Source organism: Neovison vison, chromosome 1 (assembly GCF_020171115.1).
Source record: "Neovison vison isolate M4711 chromosome 1, ASM_NN_V1, whole genome shotgun sequence".
Lineage (NCBI taxonomy): Eukaryota > Metazoa > Chordata > Mammalia > Carnivora > Mustelidae > Neogale > Neogale vison.
In genome coordinates this window covers 143,535,620-143,555,560 of record NC_058091.1, presented here as the reverse complement: position 1 = coordinate 143,555,560, position 19,941 = coordinate 143,535,620, and the positions used below count along the sequence as shown (strand labels likewise).

At 47.2% G+C, this 19,941-nt stretch overlaps 2 long non-coding RNA genes across 3 annotated transcripts; one reads left to right on the top strand and one right to left on the bottom strand.

Annotated features, from left to right (window-relative positions):
- Nucleotides 1-6,002: 6,002 nt before the first annotated feature.
- Nucleotides 6,003-19,723, bottom strand: LOC122913171. 2 transcript variants are annotated; one of them, XR_006385703.1, is made up of 5 exons: nucleotides 19,345-19,723; nucleotides 15,905-15,956; nucleotides 12,960-13,062; nucleotides 7,390-7,548; nucleotides 6,003-6,303 (listed from the first exon to the last, which is right to left on the bottom strand). It is a non-coding gene; the product is annotated as an uncharacterized LOC122913171 (long non-coding RNA). The 2 variants fall into 2 exon arrangements; XR_006385702.1 differs by lacking the exons at nucleotides 6,003-6,303; nucleotides 7,390-7,548 and adding an exon at nucleotides 11,611-11,718 and having other exon boundaries at nucleotides 19,345-19,701.
- LOC122913178 lies at nucleotides 6,312-12,937 on the top strand. The gene is made up of 6 exons (XR_006385704.1): nucleotides 6,312-6,710; nucleotides 8,233-8,478; nucleotides 9,344-9,534; nucleotides 10,073-10,159; nucleotides 10,286-10,377; nucleotides 12,505-12,937. It is a non-coding gene; the product is annotated as an uncharacterized LOC122913178 (long non-coding RNA).
- Nucleotides 19,724-19,941: the final 218 nt, after the last annotated feature.

Sequence of the window (19,941 nt, the reverse complement as noted above, 5' to 3'; positions counted from 1 at the left end):
CTTTTAAAAGTACTCCTTCCAGGGAAAGCTTTGTTGCCTCACCCCACCTTGGGGGCTCTTCTCTGCATCTCACTGTGTCCTGGGCCATTACTACGTAACTGCCATCCTCGTTTGTCACCACTGAATGTCTGTCTCCTCTTTTAGACTGTGAGGTCTCTGAGGGCAAATTTCCCTTCTTCTACCTCTACAGCCCCTAGTTCAGGGGATCTGACCCATTTTTGCTTCACCCTTTTGAGAAACTGAAGATAACCATAACCTCGGTCTCTAGATGAACAACTCTGAATTTTGCAGATAATTTCAAGGTGGTCTGGGATCCTCTAAATCCACCTGTGAACTTTAGAAGTCCACGGACCCCTGGTTAAGAAGCGGGGCACTAGCTCTCGGGGACATCAAAACAGTGAGCACTTAACCCGTGCTTACTGCGCGTCTGACATCGTTCTGCGCACTTCACAGGGTGCCCCCATGTATTACTTACCACAACCCTATGAGGTAGATCCTCGGATGAGCCCCAGTTTAAAGAGGAGGAAAAGGAGGAACGGCACAGAAGTAACCTGCTCACGATGATCCCTGAACCCGCTCCCCTCACTGGCACTGCCTCCTGGCCTCACTCCAGTGGGCTTCATAGACTTCCTCCTAATGGGCGTTGCAAACTGTTGCATGAACCGTCAAACGAGCAATAGTATTAGATATATCAGAAACTATGAATAAGGTTAAAATCATGCAGAAAATAAAGTGGCTTAGCATTCAGAGGGTTGGAGCTTTCTCAGCGAAGTGGAGAGCATAGAGGGCAGGCTACGCCCAGTCTCCAGTTAGCTTTAAATATAAGGAGTTGGGGGGCGGGGAAAGGCGCCTGGGTGGCTCAGTCGGTGAAGTGTCTTTCTTCGGTTCAGGTCATGTTCTCAGGGTCCTGGGATCGAGCCCCTACCTGGGGGAGGAGGCATCTGCTTTCCCCCCTCCCCCTGCCCCAGCTTGTGCTAGCTCTTTCTCTCAAGTAAATAAATAGCATCTTTTTTTAAAAAAAAGTATAAGGAGTGGGAAGGTAAAGAATTTCTGTTTAATATACACCTGACCTGGAGTTTAGTGCTTCCTAAACAAACCACCTCCTACTACAGTGGTAACAGAGCTTGGAATAAAATTGAATTTTGAGTTCAGTATTGACCTCAGAAGAGGGCTGGATGGAAAAATAGAAAGTGCTGTGGTTTTTTGTTTTTTAAGATTGTATTTATTTATTTCACAGAGATCACAAGTAGGCAGAGAGGCAGGCAGAGAGAGAGGGGGAAGCAGGCTCCCCACTGAGCAGAGAGCCCGATGCGGGGCTCTATCCCAGGGCCCTGGGATCACCACCCGAGCCAAAGGCAGAGGCTTTTACCCACTGAGCCCCCCAGGTGACTGAAAGTGCTGTGGGTTTTAAAGCAAGCACTAATAAGGCACAGTTTCTAGAAGCCAAACCGTTGACTCCCTGTGCACCCCGCCCCCCCCCCCCCCCCCCCCGCCCGCCCCGCCCTGCCGAGTGGAAGTGTTAGGGCTAGACTGGAGAAGGATTAAGCAGGCGAGCTAAGCTTTCTCTCTCTTTTCATAAAGATAAGCCTTCGGTGTGTTTAGTGATAAGGCAGAGTTTTACAGGTCCAGTCTCACGAGAATAGGACCTCCACGCCAGTGTGCATCCGCAGGCCCTTCTGCTCTGGTCCCAGAAGGGCAGGAAGGGACGGTGGGAATGAAAGAGGGGAGAGACGCGTACGTGTCACGGGCCGGCAGTCACAGGAAGCGGCTCCGGGCGGAGGGTGTCGGCTCACCTAGCCCAAGGTCCCTCCTGTTGTCAACGGTTTAAACGTCAAATGTCAGGCATCGAACTTGGGGTAGGGACCTGGCAGTAAGAAACTGTGGCAGGGAGAGTTGACTTACTCCAAGAAACTTGTAGTCTACTTCATTCCTGTCTGAGACCGATGTTAACCACGTCCCAGGCAGGCCTAGGACTGAGAAAATGCTCTTGGGGTCCCCCGTGGTTGCTAGGACGGATCTTACTGTGTCCTGCGTATCGCATTCGGGGAATCCATCTCTAGGTAAGCCTTCAACCACTTCTAGCCTGTGTGTAGAGGGGGCTCGGGTCTTCAGAGGGCCAGAGTCTAACCCCAGCGCTCCTGGGGATGTGAATCTCCATGTCCGGAGGGATGGACAAGGGTATGTGAGGTGGGTCATTGCCCAAGTTGGTGCCCTCACAGGTGGCTCTCGCCAGTGCTCAAGGTACCTACAGCTCTGCCTCAGAAGCTGTGGGTGGTGCTTCTCCTATCAGTCATTTTTATTGATCTTACACTTATCCAGATCACTGACCGGATCTCTTGGTTCCTCAATGCCAGTGTATTTGGATTATGATATCATGAACCAACAGACACAGGAGCTTCCTGGAACTGAATTTGGGAAAATTTTCTGGTTTCTTTCTTTTTTTAATAATATATAAAACAGTGTCCTAAAATGCTAGCAAAATATTTAAAAATATTTGGCTGGAAAGGTTTTTAACTTTTTCTAATACTAGCTTGCCTTGCTTTATAACCTAGCTGTCTTCAGCTACAAGCAGTCATTTATAGGGGGGCTACATCAAGCCAGTTTTCCACTGAGTTACAATCATGGAGACTCTAATTATCCAGGTTTCATCTCAAGTTGGGTTGTAATTCATTAAAATTCCTTTTGCCCCTTTTCAGTTGGATGCGTTTCAGCGTTCTAAATTCTCGTCTCTTCCTGTTTCAAAAATGTAGACAGTTAATAGAGTGTATTCATATCTCATTTGTTTGTTAATTTGTTTTTGCAATGATCTCTTTGTCCCTTCATTTCTCTGACCCGTGGCTGTACCTACGTTACCAGTTAAAATGCAAATTTTCTTAGAGGCTGGTCCCTACTGATCATAGCCAAAGAATTTTGATCTTGCAAAATGATTTGCATTTGGATGAAGGATTCCCACTGCAAGTAGGAATTTGCACCTGGATGCAAATCCAGGGAGAGCGGGCTCTGCGGGGCTGTGCGGTGGACTTGGGGAGAGGGAGGTGGCATCTTTGGGGTGACGGAAGGTATTGCATTCTGTGAAGGACACAACCCTGCGCTACAGAACAGGACTGGGAGTGAAGCCTTTGATTTTTGCCCTTCTGGAAGGTCTGCATTGGTGCGAAGCCGTGAGATGTTGGCAGGTCCACTGTGTATCATCAGGGCAGCTGAGTTGATGTGAGTTTGCCCTTTGGCTTTCAAAGATCTCTCGGGGCAGCCTGACTGGGAGAGGTTATCAGCTCCCCTGCCCTGCCTGGTGGGGGTCAGTGTTTAGCTGGTATAAAAGCTTTATGGGACTGTGTATCTTTCGTCACCACCGACCGGATCATTCTTGTAACTAGGCGCCCAAGGAAGTCTCGAAGGATTCCTCCTGGGGCTGGGCAGCCTTGGAGCTGCTCCCGGGAGGTTATCTTTGCTTTTTCTAATGTTTGCTATCTGGAGAGGATTCCCCAGGGAGTAGTTTGGCTTGGGTGTGAGGCTGAGCCTTTCATCCCTTCTGACCCAGGGAAAACGGGTTCTTTAGATTACAAACCCAATGTAATTCCATTAGGAAGAATGGGCTCCTCTCTCCCAAGGAAAGAGCAACAGTTAAGGATTATTGAAAAATGGAATACAGTGTTTTTTTTTCTTGGCCATTTTTTTTTTTTTTTTTTTAGAGAAGAAAGGACTATAATTTACACTAGAACTCTGCTCTGTGTTTGAAGATGTGCATTGGAGACTCTTGGGGGAAACCGTTGCTTGACTCAAATCAAAAGGGAAAATGAGGCTAGAAATAACTTTTAAAACACACGCAGTAACTTGAATATTATTTTATAGGTCTGAATAAAGGGTGAGAACATGATTTAGAGGGTCTGTGATAGCTCGGTAGTTTGTTAATGATCTCATGTAAAAATTAAATCAGATTGTGAATTATGTACTCTGGATTTTACTTAATTTAGTTTTAATAGGGATTTTCAAGTGTAGTCATTCTTGTTAACATACAGCGATTATACTGGTTCAGGGGGCTGCACTATAATAAGATGATAAAAGATACAAAAAAATGTGTTATTTTTCGTAATAAAGTCTATACCCAACATCGGGCTCAACCCTCCCAACCCCGGGATCAGGAGTCGCACACTTCACTGTCTTAGCCAGGAGCCCCAAGAAGATAAAAAATATTTGAGTTGATTATGAATTTTATCTAATTACATTGGTCCATAAAAAAAAAAAAACCAACAACAGTGCCCCATAGGTTGGTTAAATTGCAGGAGCACAGCACCTAAGTTATTGCTGGAAATTCAAGAGCTAGCTTCCTCACACCCTCTTCGTTCATCCTGTGGAACATGGTATATTGGAGATCTTATTCTGCAAGTTTTTGCAAGATTCTTTTAACAGCCCTCTTTCTAAATTCCTTCTGCAAGAGTCATTTACTCTTTCGAAGAGTGACTGTGTAATTTGACCCTCAAACCCCTGGGAGCCCCTGAAGTTTCGTTAAGGAGTCCGGAAATCTATATTTATACCCAGTGTTATCGAGGACAGAATGAAGAATGTACTGGTATAGATGTACTGTTATTTTTCATGTGTAAGTGGTTGTTGCGATGATTAATCAGTACAAAATATGCTGCTTTCATGACAGCTTTTGGTAATCTCAATCAGCAGAGACTAAAACAAAATGCCTAGTATTGGGTGAAAAATCGGCTCTTGTACTTGAAAAGTTTAGGAGCTAGTAGAAAACAGGAGTGGAGAGTATCACCCATGTGGCAAGTTTCCATTTCAGCTAAGGTTCCTTGTAGGCCTCCGAACTCCCCACGGTCAAAGGAGTTATTCAAGTCTCAGAATGATTCATGCTTATATAACATACTGGGAACAAAAGTGTGGAGCATTAGGATTTGTGGAGGAAAAAGAGGGGGGCACATTCAAATGATCTGCTAATATGGAGTCTTTTTTTTTTTTTTTTTAATGCTCTCGAATTACCACATTGTGGCTAAGTAGATGAGAGCTGGCCGCAGAAGTCTATAAACTCATTTTAATCATGCTTTCAGCCAGCCGGGATCCCCTGAATCATAATCACGGAGAGGACTCCAGGAAACACACCGAGCTCTGCCCTGCTTCCCAAGCCGAGCCCCACTTGTCCGACCTCAGGATCAATGCTGCGTTACAAAAAAGGGGGTCGTGAGAACAAAGCCTAGCTCAAAGGAGACGGGGGGCAGATGCACCAGAAAGAACCAGGCAAAGTTCTGGAGAGAAAAGTTCCTGCCTTTTTTTTTTTTTTTTTTTTTTAAGATTTTATTTATTTGACACAGTAAGAGGGATCACAAGTAGGCAGAGAGGCAGGCAGAGAGAGAGGGTGAAGCAGGCTTCCCGCTAGCAGAGAGCCCAATGTGGGCTCAATCCTAGGACCCTGAGATCATGATCTGGGCCAAAGGCAGAGGCTTAACCCACTGAGCCACCCAGGCGCCCCAACTTCCTGCTTTGTGAAGGGTGGCATCTCTCACTAGCTGACCAAGCACACAGTCAGTGAGTTCCCTCCTGTCCCTCTGACAGAAACCAGCCCCACAGTCTAACATTCGAAGGTAAGGGACAGAATGAAGCGGGGCTCTTAATCTCAGGCCTGGGAGTTCAAGCCCCACGTTGGGTGTAAAGGTTACTTAAAGAAATAAAATCTTAAAAAAAGATAAATCAGTACAGGACCCAGGGAAGAGGAGGCACATCCTCGTCAACCCCCAGGAACAGGTCCGCCTCCACTCCGGGCAGGCAAATAAATCCATTCATGTTACACACGCCGCAGAAGCTTTTATTGTTGATCAATAATTACAGCTCTCTTTCATGTTTTCACATGCTAGGTCTAAGGAGGGAAGGGAACGGGGCCTGTTAACCTTCATGTGCGACCCAGAGGCCGTTTATGGCCGGCCAGGTGCAAACGCCGTATCTAATCTCCCCGGTGTCTGCCGGGCAGCAGCTGCAGCGGCTGCAGGGAGCTCGCGGCTATCAGATATCAGGGAAATGTCCGTGCCGGTGTTGTCCCATTTCGGGGTGGCACAAGAAATCCGCAAGGTGTTTTCCACTTCGACGCGTGACAGGTATGACTGGGGAAAAGCCATTTTTACTGAGATCCCAGCCATGCGGGGGAGGGCAGAGTGACCCACTCCAAGTTCAAGGGGGAATTGGAGGCCCTTTATCGGTCTCCTTCCTGTAGCTGCAGAAGCCGTCTTCAGCCTTGTGTCTTACTACCACCGGCTCCTTGTGACTGCGGACAGGACCCCAGGGTACTGAGAATCAAAGTGTGTTCACCTGAAAAACAGACACGGTCTTTAGTCTGGCGTCCGTGTCTGAGGGTATTTTAAAAGTTAATGTAATTGGGGGTAAAGTAAAAGGAGATCCTGAAGCCAGAGTGTAAGACAGAAGGAATGTTTGCACGACGTACTCAAACGGGGTGTGCAACACTGTAAACACTGTGGGGGAGACTACGGGATGAACGCGGGCCCTACGACCTCCTGGGATCCTGAGCTGGGACAAGGTGTCTGAGTCCCAGTTCCCTTGTCTGTGCCACAAGGAGTTGATCACCGCACGACGCCTTTCGGTTTTACAGATCTACACGGAATGCATGCCCCGGGCCCGGCAGACAGCGTCTCAGCCATCTCGTCACGGAGCCCGGGCCAGCGCGGCGGCAGGACTCCCCTATGGACAAGTGCTGCAAAGTAAGACATCAGTGTAAGAACTATGTGTGTCCGTAACGCATCGTGTTTGTACGCCTTATATTACACAGCGGCAGATGGCAGGCGTGTCTCAGTGAATTTGGAATCAAAGTGGAGGACGGTTTGTAAAGAAAGGGGTAGTGTTCTAGCTTCAGCTCCGCTCTGTGCGGGCTAACTTCCCTGGCCCCAGATATTTTTTTTTTTTTAAGATTTTATTTATTTATTTGACAGAGAGAGAGATCACAAGCAGGCGGAGAGTCAGGGAAGCAGGCTCCCGCCAAGCAAAGAGCCCGATGTGGGGCTCGATCCCAGGACACTGAGATCATAACCTGAGCCGAAGGCAGCGACTTAATCCACTGAGCCACCCAGGCGCCCCCGGCCCCAGATATTTAGATGACAGCACGGATGGCGTCTGGAGCAGGCAGGAATTGCGTTTGCTAAATGGAACGGAGAGGCCGAAGGAAATAGGGGTTGTTTTCGTCACACGACAAGGGCTGCGGTGTAGCCCAGTGAAGGGCCTGTACGAAGGCATCAAGCCCCAGGCTCCTCTTCCTTCTCCATCCTTCTTGGGATCGGGCTCATTCCCAGGCCTCTAGCCTCCTTAACAAACATTCCTGGACACCCACCCCGTGACCTCTGCTTTTCCTCATTGGCTACAAGTGTGTCACATGACCACGCCTACCTGCAAGGGAGTCTGGGAGACGGCCTGCTGAAATTGAGCCCGTTGCTTGGGTTGAACCAGACGGAGCATCTGCCAGCAGGGAAGAAGGCGGAAGGGGGTACAGGGTATGCGATGGCAGTGGCAGGCCAGGACTCTGCTGAGGTTCACAGATCCTGCAGGCTGGAAAGGGCAGGAAAGGCAGGGACTGATGGAGTCAGAACGCAGAAGGGTCTTAGGAGAGGGGAACAGTATAATGAACCTAACATGCACATACTTCAATAGACTTAAAGTCTTACCCCTGAGTCTAAAAAAATCAACAGTAAATAGAATGGGGGAAATGTTTCTTAACCCTATAACAATATCTACTAATTTTCCTTTAGCACAAGAGTAGTAATAGCAATCAAAATAATATGTTTCCGGAATGTTTACTATTAGTTATTGCCCATTTGATTCTCAGGGTAATTCTCAGAGGGAGATTTATTATTTTATTACTTTTTTTTTTAAGTTGAGAATTATAAGTAACTTGACCAAAATCCTATAGCTAGTAAGTAGGTGGGCCAGGATTTGAACTTAATGCCAGAACACTTAAAACCCTTATTTTCCTTTATATAATACTATTTCCCAAAGGAAATGGATTTATTGTCTCAAAAAGCTAATTCAGTCTTTTTTTAAAAGATTTTATTTGGGGTTGCCTGTGTGGCTCAGTGGGTTAAGCCTCTGCCTTCAGTTCAGGTCATGATCCCAGGGTCCTGGGATCGAGCCCCACGTTAGGCTCCCTGATCAGTGGGGAGTTTGCTTCTCATCTGATGAATAAATAAAATAATAAAAAAGATTTTATTATTTTTATGTAATCTCTGTACCCAGCATGGAGCTTGAACTCACAACCCTGAGATCAAGACCCAAATGCTCCACCGACTGAGTCAGCCAGATGCCCCAAAAGCTAATTCAGACTTGGACTGCATTCAGAGTATCACAGTAGCTATGTCTGGGGAGAGAACAGTCTGTGATCAAAATGTATTTGCAGCATTGCTCTTAATTCTGCAAGCTGGGTTCAGACGATGGGAACCACGAAATCCTCCATACCCACGCCACCTTCAACAGTCTCAGAAGGTAAGTGGGATGCTCTAGGGCCACACCTCCACCTCGCTCTTGGCCCTGGAGCTCCAACAAAGGACTCTCCTGTCTCCTATACCCCCAAATTGTCACTTTCTACCAATTCTTTTTTCCTCAGCCAATAAGTTTAAAAGTTTCCATCCTAAATAAATAGCCCTCCAAAACCTCCTTGGTAGAAGTACATACCTTTTAAACTGTGACTTCTAATGAGTCTTTGATAACTACACTTCTTAAAAGAATATGTAATGGGGTGTCTGGGTGGCTCAGTGGGTTAAGCCTCTGCCTTCAGCTCAGGTCATGATCTCAGGGTCCTGAGATCGAGCCCCGCATCGGGCTCTCTGCTCAGCAGGGAGCCTGCTTCCTCCCTCTCTGCCTGCCAAATAAATAAATAAAATCTTTAAAAAATAACAACAAAGAATATGTAATATATGCGGTCTCTACCTCCTTGCTTTCCATTTATACCCTTTTCAATTTCCAAGTACGTTGGACATCCCCAGCAATCTTCAATCACAAGTCTGTCCCTTGCGGCCGGCCTCTTTATAAGGCAAAGGAGCTGACAGTAGGAGGCTTGGTGGAGGCCGGTATTTTAAGGGCTGCTCATTTATCTGATATCTTGAAAGCATTCCTAAACCTGTTAAAAAGTCTAGTTTTCACAAATGTGTTCTCCTACTAAATCAATAGGACTTTTAATTCACTCTGAAACAGTGAACCTAAACTCGGCAATGATTTCATGGGCTCGCTGTTCACTTTCTCATTACAGAAGAAAGCAGACTCTTTCTGTTATTTTATACTTGAATAATTTTAGTGCCTGTGACCGTATTTAAAGTAAATGGAAACTGACTGTTCCGTTTTTGATTATCAGTGGACTAAGCATCAGTGACATGAAGAATCTGGGAAGAGACCACTGACCGTCCATTTGCCTCTGCCCCTGTACGCATCATTCCCCCAGCTCCACATCCCCTGGGAATATGGAAGAGCCCTGAGTCACTTCGGCAACAGTTTGGAAGTAGACCCTTTCACAAAGGCTTGGAAAACCACAAGTTTCAACTGCAAGTATGATATAACTACATTTCTAAACACCACCACCTCGAGATTGTTAGGAACGCCAGTGGTTTTGGGAAGTTTCACCGCCGGCCAATTTTAGCTCTCAGGCCCCTTCTGTATCCAGTGGATTGGAGCAAACAATACCCTTCAAGGAAAAATTCTAAAATTTCCTAAAAGTAGAAGTAAAACAGTACAGTTGACCCTTGAACAACATGGAGGCCAACCCCCGGTGTGGTCAGAAAGTTGCATGTAACTTTTGACTCCCTGAAAATCTCACTACTAAATGGCCCACTATTGACCAGAAGCCTTACTGATCACAGTCTGTTAACACACATTTTGTATGCTATGTGTGTTATATACTATATTCTTCCAATAAAGTAAGCTAGAGAAAAGAGGATGTTGTTTAAAAAATAAGGAAAATAACTTTACCGTACAAGACCGTAAAAAATCCACATCTAAGTGAACCCACGCAGTTCAAACCCATCTTGTTCAAAGGTCAACTGTAATTAATCTCTTATTAAAATACAAGAAATAATTTTTCTTCCAGATTAGTTCTGTGACTTCTTATCGTTTCTCATTCTGGACCATCTGCAAAGCGTGATTAGCACAAGAAAGTGCCAAGGGCGGGAATAAGGTGAGAGGCAGGGTCCGGGGGCAGGGGGCAGGGGTGGAGAGGGTGAGCACGGGAACACAAGTTGATCATTCTAGATTAAATACTAAATTAGGAGAAACTGTACATGGAATTCTCATCTTTTCCCAGGCTGGCGATACACGGGGTCGGATGTCACCTCGTGACGCCCGGCAGCGGCGACAAGCTTTCGCCCCCTCCCGGTCAGCCCCGCGATCAGGACGGTAAGCAGCCAATACGCTTAACCATCCCTCTGTACACACTCCGTTTTTCCACTTTGGGTACAGGCGTCAGCAAATTACATGAGATATTCAACAGTATTGTTTATTGGCTTTTAAAGTTGATCGTCAATGCAGTCCGTTTAAGAAGGATACAGTGGGGCAAGTTTCGTGTGTGTTTATTGACAGGGGGCTCTTTCTAGCTTCTGGACGGGCTTGCAAAATGCATCCCGTGGATCCCCAACTCCTCACTCCATTTCTTTCTTGTAACCAGTGTGGCTGCACTTCTCCCTCTGTCTCTCTCTTTCTCTTCTAACTTCACAAATAGAAACAATAAAGATTAGGACAAAGAAAGTGCATGCATGTGGCATGGGGTAGGCAGGGGGGAATCTTGGAGCCAGGAGATAGAAGTCACTGGGCAAATCCATTACGCTTTCTCTCCCAGTCTTACTCATTTTCAGCTGAGAATGGAAACGTTGTGAGGGACATACACGAAGGCATAATGCCCAAGAACATGCTTTCAGAGGTCTCAGGTGCTGTTTCAGACCCAAAACAAATGGTATCGCTTCTCGGCCTTTTGGCTAAGATCAAGTGTAAAATTTTTGAGTAATTCTAGTACAGGTCTTCCTCGACTTACATCTTGATAAACCATCATAACTTGAAAGTATCTGAAGTCAGCAATACTGGACATCATAGCTCAGGCTGGCCTGTCTGCTCGGAACACTTACATGACCCTGCGGCTGAACAAAGCCATTTAACACGAAGCCCATTTTATAACAAAGTGTTGAGTTTCCCATAAATTTACTTTATAGAACATACGGGCAAAAATCAAGCTTTATGCTGGGTTTCTAACCTACATGGAGGGCCAACACTTGAGTATATTTTACCAAACAATAGAACTCAAAAGAGTTAAAGAAAAAGAATGACCTTAAAGCCTTCCACAGGTACAAGAAATAGTTTAGGGGAACATTCTGTGAAGCCTGTTTTCATGGAGGGATCAGATAGCATGCAATTATTTTGTAATTGCCTTTGGTTCCTTGCTATATAATTATTCATTTGGTTATATGTGCTTTACAAATTAGCACCCCCCAAAGATCTAAAAAAAAAAAAAATTACACAGAACGTGGTGATTATCCCTAGAGTTACATCGTTTCTCAAAGGGTAATTGCCATTTCATTTGCTAGGGTCTGAATTCACATCATGACCTCATGGCAATCATGCACTTACAAAGTGACTTGCCTGGCTGACCGGGTCTTGAAAGGTTGTGTGCAGCTCTGGTCTGAGGCAGTGGTTGGGAACAGGTGCCATGCAAACTGGTGAGTGCGGCGGGTTCAGACGTGCTCCAGGCTGTGGAGGGCTCACGGTCAATAGTGGTGAGTGTGTGTGTGTGTGTACGCGTGCGGATTCCCATGCACATGTAAGCATGACATCCGTGGGTTTCTCAGGTCTCCCAAAGGCCCAGCAATTCACGGAGGAATGTTTTACCCAACCAGGAATCATTCCCACTCCCAAAGCCACACCGATTTGTTAGATTTATTAGAAGGTCAAAGGAAGAGAACTATAAATGTCGCACCTTCCTTTTAAAATCAAGATCAAAATTAAAAACGTCTTTTATGAAATACAAGAAGTAAAAACACTGCTTAGGAGGGAGAGTAGGAGAGAGACTACCTAAGGTCGTGGGACATCACAGAGCTGTGAGTTTAGTATGAAACCTGCCCTGAATGTGTAGACATTATAAAATGATAGGGTTCCAGGTAGGAGTGGATCAGGCTGCCGCGGAGCCCACACTGCCGTGTGCTGAAGCGGCTCCTCCAGGCTTTTGGAGAACCAATTGTCAAATACTCAGGAATCTTACAAATAGGTTGTTAAACTGTTGGAATCTTGAACTTGGCCGTGGTGGGGGTATTTACACCACAGAAATGGGCAAACGCTACAAGCCATTCTTTTCTTCCTCCGAGAGCCAACTTACTAGCATACCGCAGAGTTCAATCTTTAAAGGAACACTTGGCTGAAAAGCCCGTTTCGCTAATACTTCTTATGGGATGGGGTCTCCCTTGTCACCGACTCTTAGATTTTAACCCTTCCCTGAGTGACTGTAAGCTTAGTATCTGTTTTTCCCCTCCTTTCTCTTAGGCTCTTCCGAGCCACTCAAAGACTGTTACAACTGAACACTCACCGCACGAATCCCGTGTTTGAATACTGGTGTTCAAGGGCACAGGATCTGAACTTGAACGCAAATTAGACACTGAGGGTTTGAATGCGCAGCCTCATATTTACCAAGAGTGTGATCTGAACAATACTCCTCTCTTCATGCCTCCCTTTTCTCATTTGTGGAAGGGACCTCAAGGAGGTTGAATGGGAATCCTTCCTCGGAGGGTGGTTGTGGGAATGATGTAAGTTATGGATGTAAAGCGTTTGGAACTCTGGCCACGGGAGGCCCTATGCATGTGATTATTACTGCATTCGTGGTTGGGAAGATTAGCCTGTGTGCCTGGCACACGCCCGACACTCAATAAATGGAAACTGTGTCTGTTTTTCTTTCTTGCAGTTGTTATTATACATTGGTATTTGGGTTAAAACATCTTTACCTTTAGGGACTGGAAGCCTGATGTCTCCTGGGCCACAGTCTGGCTCTTTCGAGGGCTCCTGTTGTCCCAGCTGATTTCACTTTCTGCGAGTGCACCTTCAGCTCTGAAAAGGAGCGAGCCCAAAGTAAGGGGGGGGGGCCACATGGAGCCTGCAGGGTAGTCAGGGCAAGGAGAGCCAGGTGACCTGTCCATCCTTTAAACTGCTAGAACTTACTGCCTGTAATGCTTAGTCTGTAAGGATGGGGTGACGTCATTCTGTCGTCCCTTGGGACTCGGTATGAATCTAGGGTACCATGGCGATAACACTGTCCCCCGCTGCCCTTCCGTGGTTGGGCTGGGGTGAGCAGAAGTAGGGTGCGTGCTGCCCCACCTTTTCTAAGCTGCTTCTCTATCCTCTCACTGTCACGGCAGTCCTGTGTTCAGTAGCACTCTGGCTGCAGAGAAGCCCCAAAGATGGGACTGAACCTGTGGGACCTATTCCAGCGGCGTGCCAAAGCCACTGAACAGGGGAGGGGGCATCTCCCTGGCTTGTAGCCCTCCAGACGCAGAAACTTGACATTCCAAGCCCTTGTCCCCCAGAGCCTGCAGGCAAAGCCTCTTCCCCTGAAGCTCCGGCTCCTTGAAGGAGGGATTCTGAGCTCTGAAACATACAGCACGCCTCGGCAGGTGTGTGGATTGGCCGCTAGACACAAGTGAAGACATATTCACATAGGGAGCTCCATGGCTACAGGGGCCAAATTGCACATTCTGCATACAACTGGCAACTTTGTCTTTGCCTGAATACCTCAAATCCAGTGTATACTTCTACTCTGTCTTCTCTAAGATCTCTAAAACCATGCTGAAGTCATGCCCCTCAGTAATTTCTCTGTTGAACGGTGACGCTCCCTTAGGTTACAGAAGGTCTGCAGAAATAATACTGGCCTTTCCGATCTGTTACCCGCAAAAGTCAGGAAACAGAGGCTAATCCTACACTCTCCAGAATCCCAAGTTCTTTATATAGGCTTTTTTTTTTTTTTAAAGATTTTATTTATTTATTTGACAGAGAGAGATTACAAGTAGGCAGAGAGGCAGGCAGAGAGAGAGAGAGGAGGAAGCAGGCTCCTTGCAGAGCAGAGAGCCCGATGAGGGACTCGATCCCATGACCCTGAGATCATGACCTGAGCCGAAGGCAGCGGCTTAACCCACTGAGCCACCCAGGCGCCCTTTATATAGGCTTTTTTTGGGAGGGGGCTTGTTTGTGTTATGATCTCCTTAAAAATATCCTTACCTGGGCACCTGGGTGGCTCAGATGGTTAAGCATCTGCCTTCGGCTCAGGTCATGATCTTGGGGTCCTGGGGTCAAGCCCTGCAGCAGGCTCCCTGCTCCTTGGGGAGCCTGGTTCTCCCTCTGCCTCTCTCTCTCTTATGAATAAATAAATAAAATCTTTTAAAAAATATCCTTACCTATCTCAATGCAAACAACCTCAGTCTGCTATGATGACTAACTGAACCAGGAAAGGAGAAGGAGGAAGAGGAGGAACATAATCACAGCTAACAGCCATTGGTCACTTAGCACGTGTGAGCATAGCATCGCAAATGTACATAACTGGTGTGCATGGTATTTTTATCTTTGTTCGACAGAGGAAGCTGAGTCCCAGACAGGGGAATGAACCTGCCCATGGTCACACATATAACCAGTGGCCTAGGATTAAAGACCCTCTTACCTGAATGGGAGAAGATATTTGCAAATGACATAGCAGATAAAGGGCTAGTAGCCAAAATCCATAAAGAACTGATCAAATTCAACACCCAAAGAACAAATAATCCAATCAAGAAATGGGCAGAGGACAGGAACAGACATTTCTGCAAAGAAGACATCCAGATGGCCAACAGACACATGAAAAAGTGCTCCACATCACTCGGCATCAGGGAAATACAAATCAAAACCACCATGAGATACTACCTCACACCAGTCAGAATGGCTAAAATTAACAAGTCAGGAAATGACAGATGCTGGCGAGGATGCAGAGAAAGGGGAACCCTCCTACACTGTTGGTGGGAATGCAAGCTGGTGCAACCACTCTTGAAAACAGCATGGAGGTTCCTCAAAAAGTTGAAAATAGAACTACCCTATGACCCAGCAATCGAACTACTGGGTATTTACCCTAAAGATACAAACGTAGTGATCCGAAGGGGCACGTGCACCCGAATGTTTATAGAAGTAATGTCCACAATAGCCAAACTATGGGAAAAACCCAGATGTCCGTCAACAGATGGATAAAGGAGATGTGGTATATATACACAACGGAATACTATGTAGCCATCAAAACCCCCAAATCCTGCCATTTGCAAGGACGTGGATGGAACTAGAGGATATTATGCTGAGTGAAATAAGTCAATCAGAGAAAGACAATTATCATATGATCTCTGATATGAGGAATTTGAGAAATAAAACAGAGGATTATAGGGGAAGGGAGGGAAAAATGAAACAAGATGAAACCAGAGAGGGAGACAAACCATAAGAGACTCAATCTCAGGAAACAAATTCAGGGTTGCTGGAGGATAGGGGGTGTGGGAGGGATTGGGTGGCTGAGTGATGGGACACTGGAGAGGGTATGTGCTATGGTGAGGAAAAAAAAAAAAAAAGACCCTTTGACCTGCGAGCTTTATGCTGAATGAACCATTATGTTTGACATTCCTCAGCACTCTGGATTCTGGGGTTGAAATGCAAGAACGTGTGATTAGAAGCTGGCATAATTAAAGATATCACACCACGTCCATCAGCTCTCTGGAGGGAAAACCACCACTCTGATTTTAGCGTTTGCCCATTTCTGTGGTGTAAATATTCCCACTGTGCTTGACTGCAAGCTGCCCGGGGTTTGGTAGAGTGACCGAGTATGTGCAAGGAGTGGGCCTTGGTGCAGGTGGAGGATTTGGGCTCCGGGCTCTACTGCCCTTTTACTCACATGCTGCTGTAAGCAGAGCTCGGCCTTTCTGAGCTTCAGTTGTCTCCCTCATCTGTAAAACAAAAGATGAAAGAATAAATTGCACCCACAGCCTTAGGAAGGATCCATATGATGTGAGGTGACGGTTTGGGAATTCTAGGGTGTTCTTTTAAATGTGAAAATGGGAAATCTGCTAGTCATTCAAAAGGTCACTTTTGAGAAGAAACATGATTTCAGTTTTAATGAAGTTCAATAAATACAGTCATCTAGTCTCCTTCCCACCCTTTTATCTTGTCTAGGCCTCACAAGCTGGGAGAGCAGCAGAGGGAGAGGGAGAAGCAGGCTGCACACTGAGCAGGGAGCCCAATGCGGAACTCAATCCCAGGACCCTGGGACCATGATCTGAGCTGAAGGCAGACACCTAAACAACTGAACCTCTAGGCTCTCCTTGAACTTATTTTCTTATTGGATAAGAGTGGGAACAGAGACCATCACAATCACTTTGCAATTTCACCTTGGAAGTATTTGGATTTTCCAAGGCAAGAGTTCTTAAGCTAGAATATTTAATACAATTGGCTTCCTCAATAATCCTGTTTATTATACTGTGTATGCATAGCACTGAGAAGCGATCCACAAACTTCTAAAGACTGCCAGAGACTGTGTGTTCCCACTCCGACCCCCAAAGGTGCATGTGTCAAAATGAAGATTTCCAGAGAGCTTAGGAACAGATTTTTTTTTTTTTCCCTTATCTAACAAAGGCCTGGACAGCCACCACCTCACTGGCCTCATTCTGCAAAATGCAAAGGAAAATGAAATGTGTGCCTTCTATTTCTGAATACCTAAAATTAAGAGAAATGTATGTCATTAACACATATGGGGGTTTGATTGACTTTCATAAAGCATATCACCCATTTTTCTACACACTCGCACACCCCCTTTTTCCATCGTTTGCTACAGAGGTTTCAAGTCTGTACTTAATGGTTGCGAATTACCATTTTTTTTAGTCATTGGGAAGCATGCTATTTCAGGATAGTCTGCAATGAAAGGAAAGCTTGCTCTCTGCCTATGGGAAACCTGGGCATCTCTGGGCACGCTTTCTAAAAATACCAATGTTAGAGCCATTTTTTCTTGGTGGCCAAGGACCTGAGAGAAATCAGAAGCAAAGACGGGATGTCCTAGAGGGAGGGAGAGTGTCTCTGGCCTGCCCCAGTGACCCACGCTGATCACCCTCATTCATGGTACAAGCTGGCTGGCTTTAGGAAGTTCCAGACTGAGTCTTACCTCCACCCGGGGTGGGGGAGGGGGCATGCAGTCAGCATCACAGGCACAGATCTGCCATATGATGAAGGAGAAGGCCTCCTTGCCCCTCAGAAATGAATTACTGCTCAAAATGCCCTGGCAGATAGCCATACCTTTTCTGGAAGCTTTATTTGCCTCAAAAAGTGTAAGGAATGATGCTAAAACTTATTGGTTATTTGTGTCATTTGGGTGCTCATTTCCTGGTAACAGATTTTGAAAGAAGGTGGCAAGGGGAACTTAAGAGACTTGGACTCTCTAATGAGAGCACGAAAGAATGGGAAAGAAAGACCTGTGCTGGGTTCCCTGCAGGCAGCAGCCTTCCCCATGGGCCTCTGGCTCCCTCCTACCCGCCCACTGCCTCCAAGTAGAATCAGTCCTTCATTTACAAACTCCTAGTCATTCTAATCTTAATATTCAGAGTATCCCTAATACGATGACAGCATGGATGATTTATGTCCTCTAGTTTGGACCTCTTAGTTTTGACTAGGATTCATATCAAGACAACCTGAAAAGCAGCAAATAGAAAACTAAAATTTGTAGGACATAAATAGGAAAAAAAACAAAAGCCCCGATGAATCCTTACGAAGTGCCTGGCATAGGCCAGGGGAGCAATCCTCTGTACGCCCCTCACACCGGATGTCTGTGTCATTCGGGCTCCGAATCAGGAGCACCTGTCCTCAGAGAGGCTGGCCCTGGATTGTTCTGTAAGGCACCTGGCACATCCTGAGTGCTCTGTCAGTGCTGGTGAGATGAGGTTATCTTCAGAGGACGTCTCCTCGGAGCAAGGTGTATGCAAATACTAGTATTGTTATGCTTCCAGCACAAATTCATAATTGACTTTCTGTTAAACATTGCAGCAAGTTAAATTAATTCAGTATGATTACAGTCATTAAACAAATGCCTGGTAATGACTGCTTTCTTATTTTGGCATTCCTCAAACCACTAGGGTAATACCATATAAGGTTTTTGCTCCATTGTCAGATTAATTGGGATGCGCAACCTGCGCTCCGTCACGGAGCGTGTGCACTGCTTTCCAGCGGCCGCACCACGATTGAAGGCTATTGCTGGACTCCTTTACCCCTGAGATTTCCCTGTTGCTCCTGCCATCGCGTTAGAGTACCATTTACTAGTCCGTTACAGCCTACAAGTGGCTTGAGGCAATTTTTACCCTTTTTTTTTTTTTTTTTTTTTTAATGTGCTTTTAAAATCAGAACACGGGCAGGAATTCCCCCTACGTTTCTTCTTCGGACGCTGAAGCTAATGAAAACGACAGGTGGCAGAGATGACTGCAGCCTGTGTTCGCGTCGCAATGGTCACTCCAAGGATGACCTGCCGCCTTTAGCAAGCAGGGCAGAAATAGTTAAGTCCTGCAGGCTGCGAGTTAAAGCACACGCACACGCACACAAACTGTGCCCCAGAGAAAAGCAAGGAACGGGGAGCCGTCCCTGCCAGGTGTGGGGGATCGCTGCCAGGTGCGGAGCGAGGCAGGCTGCCCTCCTGCTGCAGCGAGGCTGCAGACGTCTTCAAGGTCACCTGCCCGGTGCCACCCTGGAAACCGGCCTGATGCTGGGGAGGCCACGGGCCCGGGAGCGCCCTGCGATCAGCTGACGGCTTCGTCACCGCCGCCGCCGCCTGCTGCACCGTCACGGTCACGGCTGCCAGAGCCCGGGCTCCTGCCGCTTGCCAGCCGCAGTGCAGCAAAGCCGGGGCGGACAGCTGGGCGCACAGCGGCAGAGTTTGAGAGTGACCTCCTCCTGCCGCCACTCAGCATCCCTTACGTGAGAGTATTTACCTTGGGTTAGCCAGGAGCGGAGACGCGGTCTGAGTGCGCGCGTTGGCCGCGGAGTTCGCCGCTGAGCAGGTAGTACTGGAGCCTCGCAGCCGCACTGCCTCAGGCGGGGCGCGGCGGCCCCCACCCCCAACCTGTGCCCCCCGCCTGCGGGCACCTCATGCCACACGGCTCGCCTGCAGGAGTAGAGGCTAGGACCGAGGAGACGTGGCTGCCCATGGCTGGTGCGGCTGGCCGGGGCCTGTGCAGGCGACACCAGCAAACTGAAGCCATGGGACTCTCCCGCTCCCAGTTCAGGCTGGTCACAGGGGCTGGCGCGGGTCCCCGCTCCTCAGTTAGAACACGGTGTAAAGGAGAAAGCAGACTCACTGACCTAATTCAATGCCAGTCCTCTCTGGATGCAGGGACAGCTGCCGACTAGCAGGGACACGACCAGCCATCAGTGGACGATTGCTCAGTGCATTCCAGAGAGAGAATGACAGTCTGACTCCGGTCATCTGATGGCTTCTTCTTATTTTCCTACATAATCGTGCGGCTAGGTATGCAGCTGTCTGCAGTGCCTGCCTTCGGTGCAGTCTTCCTCTGCTCTGGCTGGAAATCAGGGTGCCAGGCAAGCCTGCTTTCGCACTGGTTCCTCTCTGCGTGATGCTACGTAACTGGGATGGGTCACACTGACAACAAAGAAAGAAGCAGGAAGCCTCACTTTATCTTCTCTTGCGATGTTAGCGGAACGTAACTCTCCTTCGCAGGGATGCGCTCCTGCATGTGCCCGTGCGCGCGCGCGCTGTAATTTATCTACTCCCGGAGCCCAACAGATAGCATCACGGATGTGGTTTTTAATGATTTGGGGTGGGCGGGGGTGGGAGAAAGGCAGCCTGTGGAGGCAGCAGCACGTTTAGGTTTTTGCCAGTTCGAGATACTTCGGTTTGTGAAGCCGAGCCCTAAGGGACAATGCTCGGTAACGGAGAAA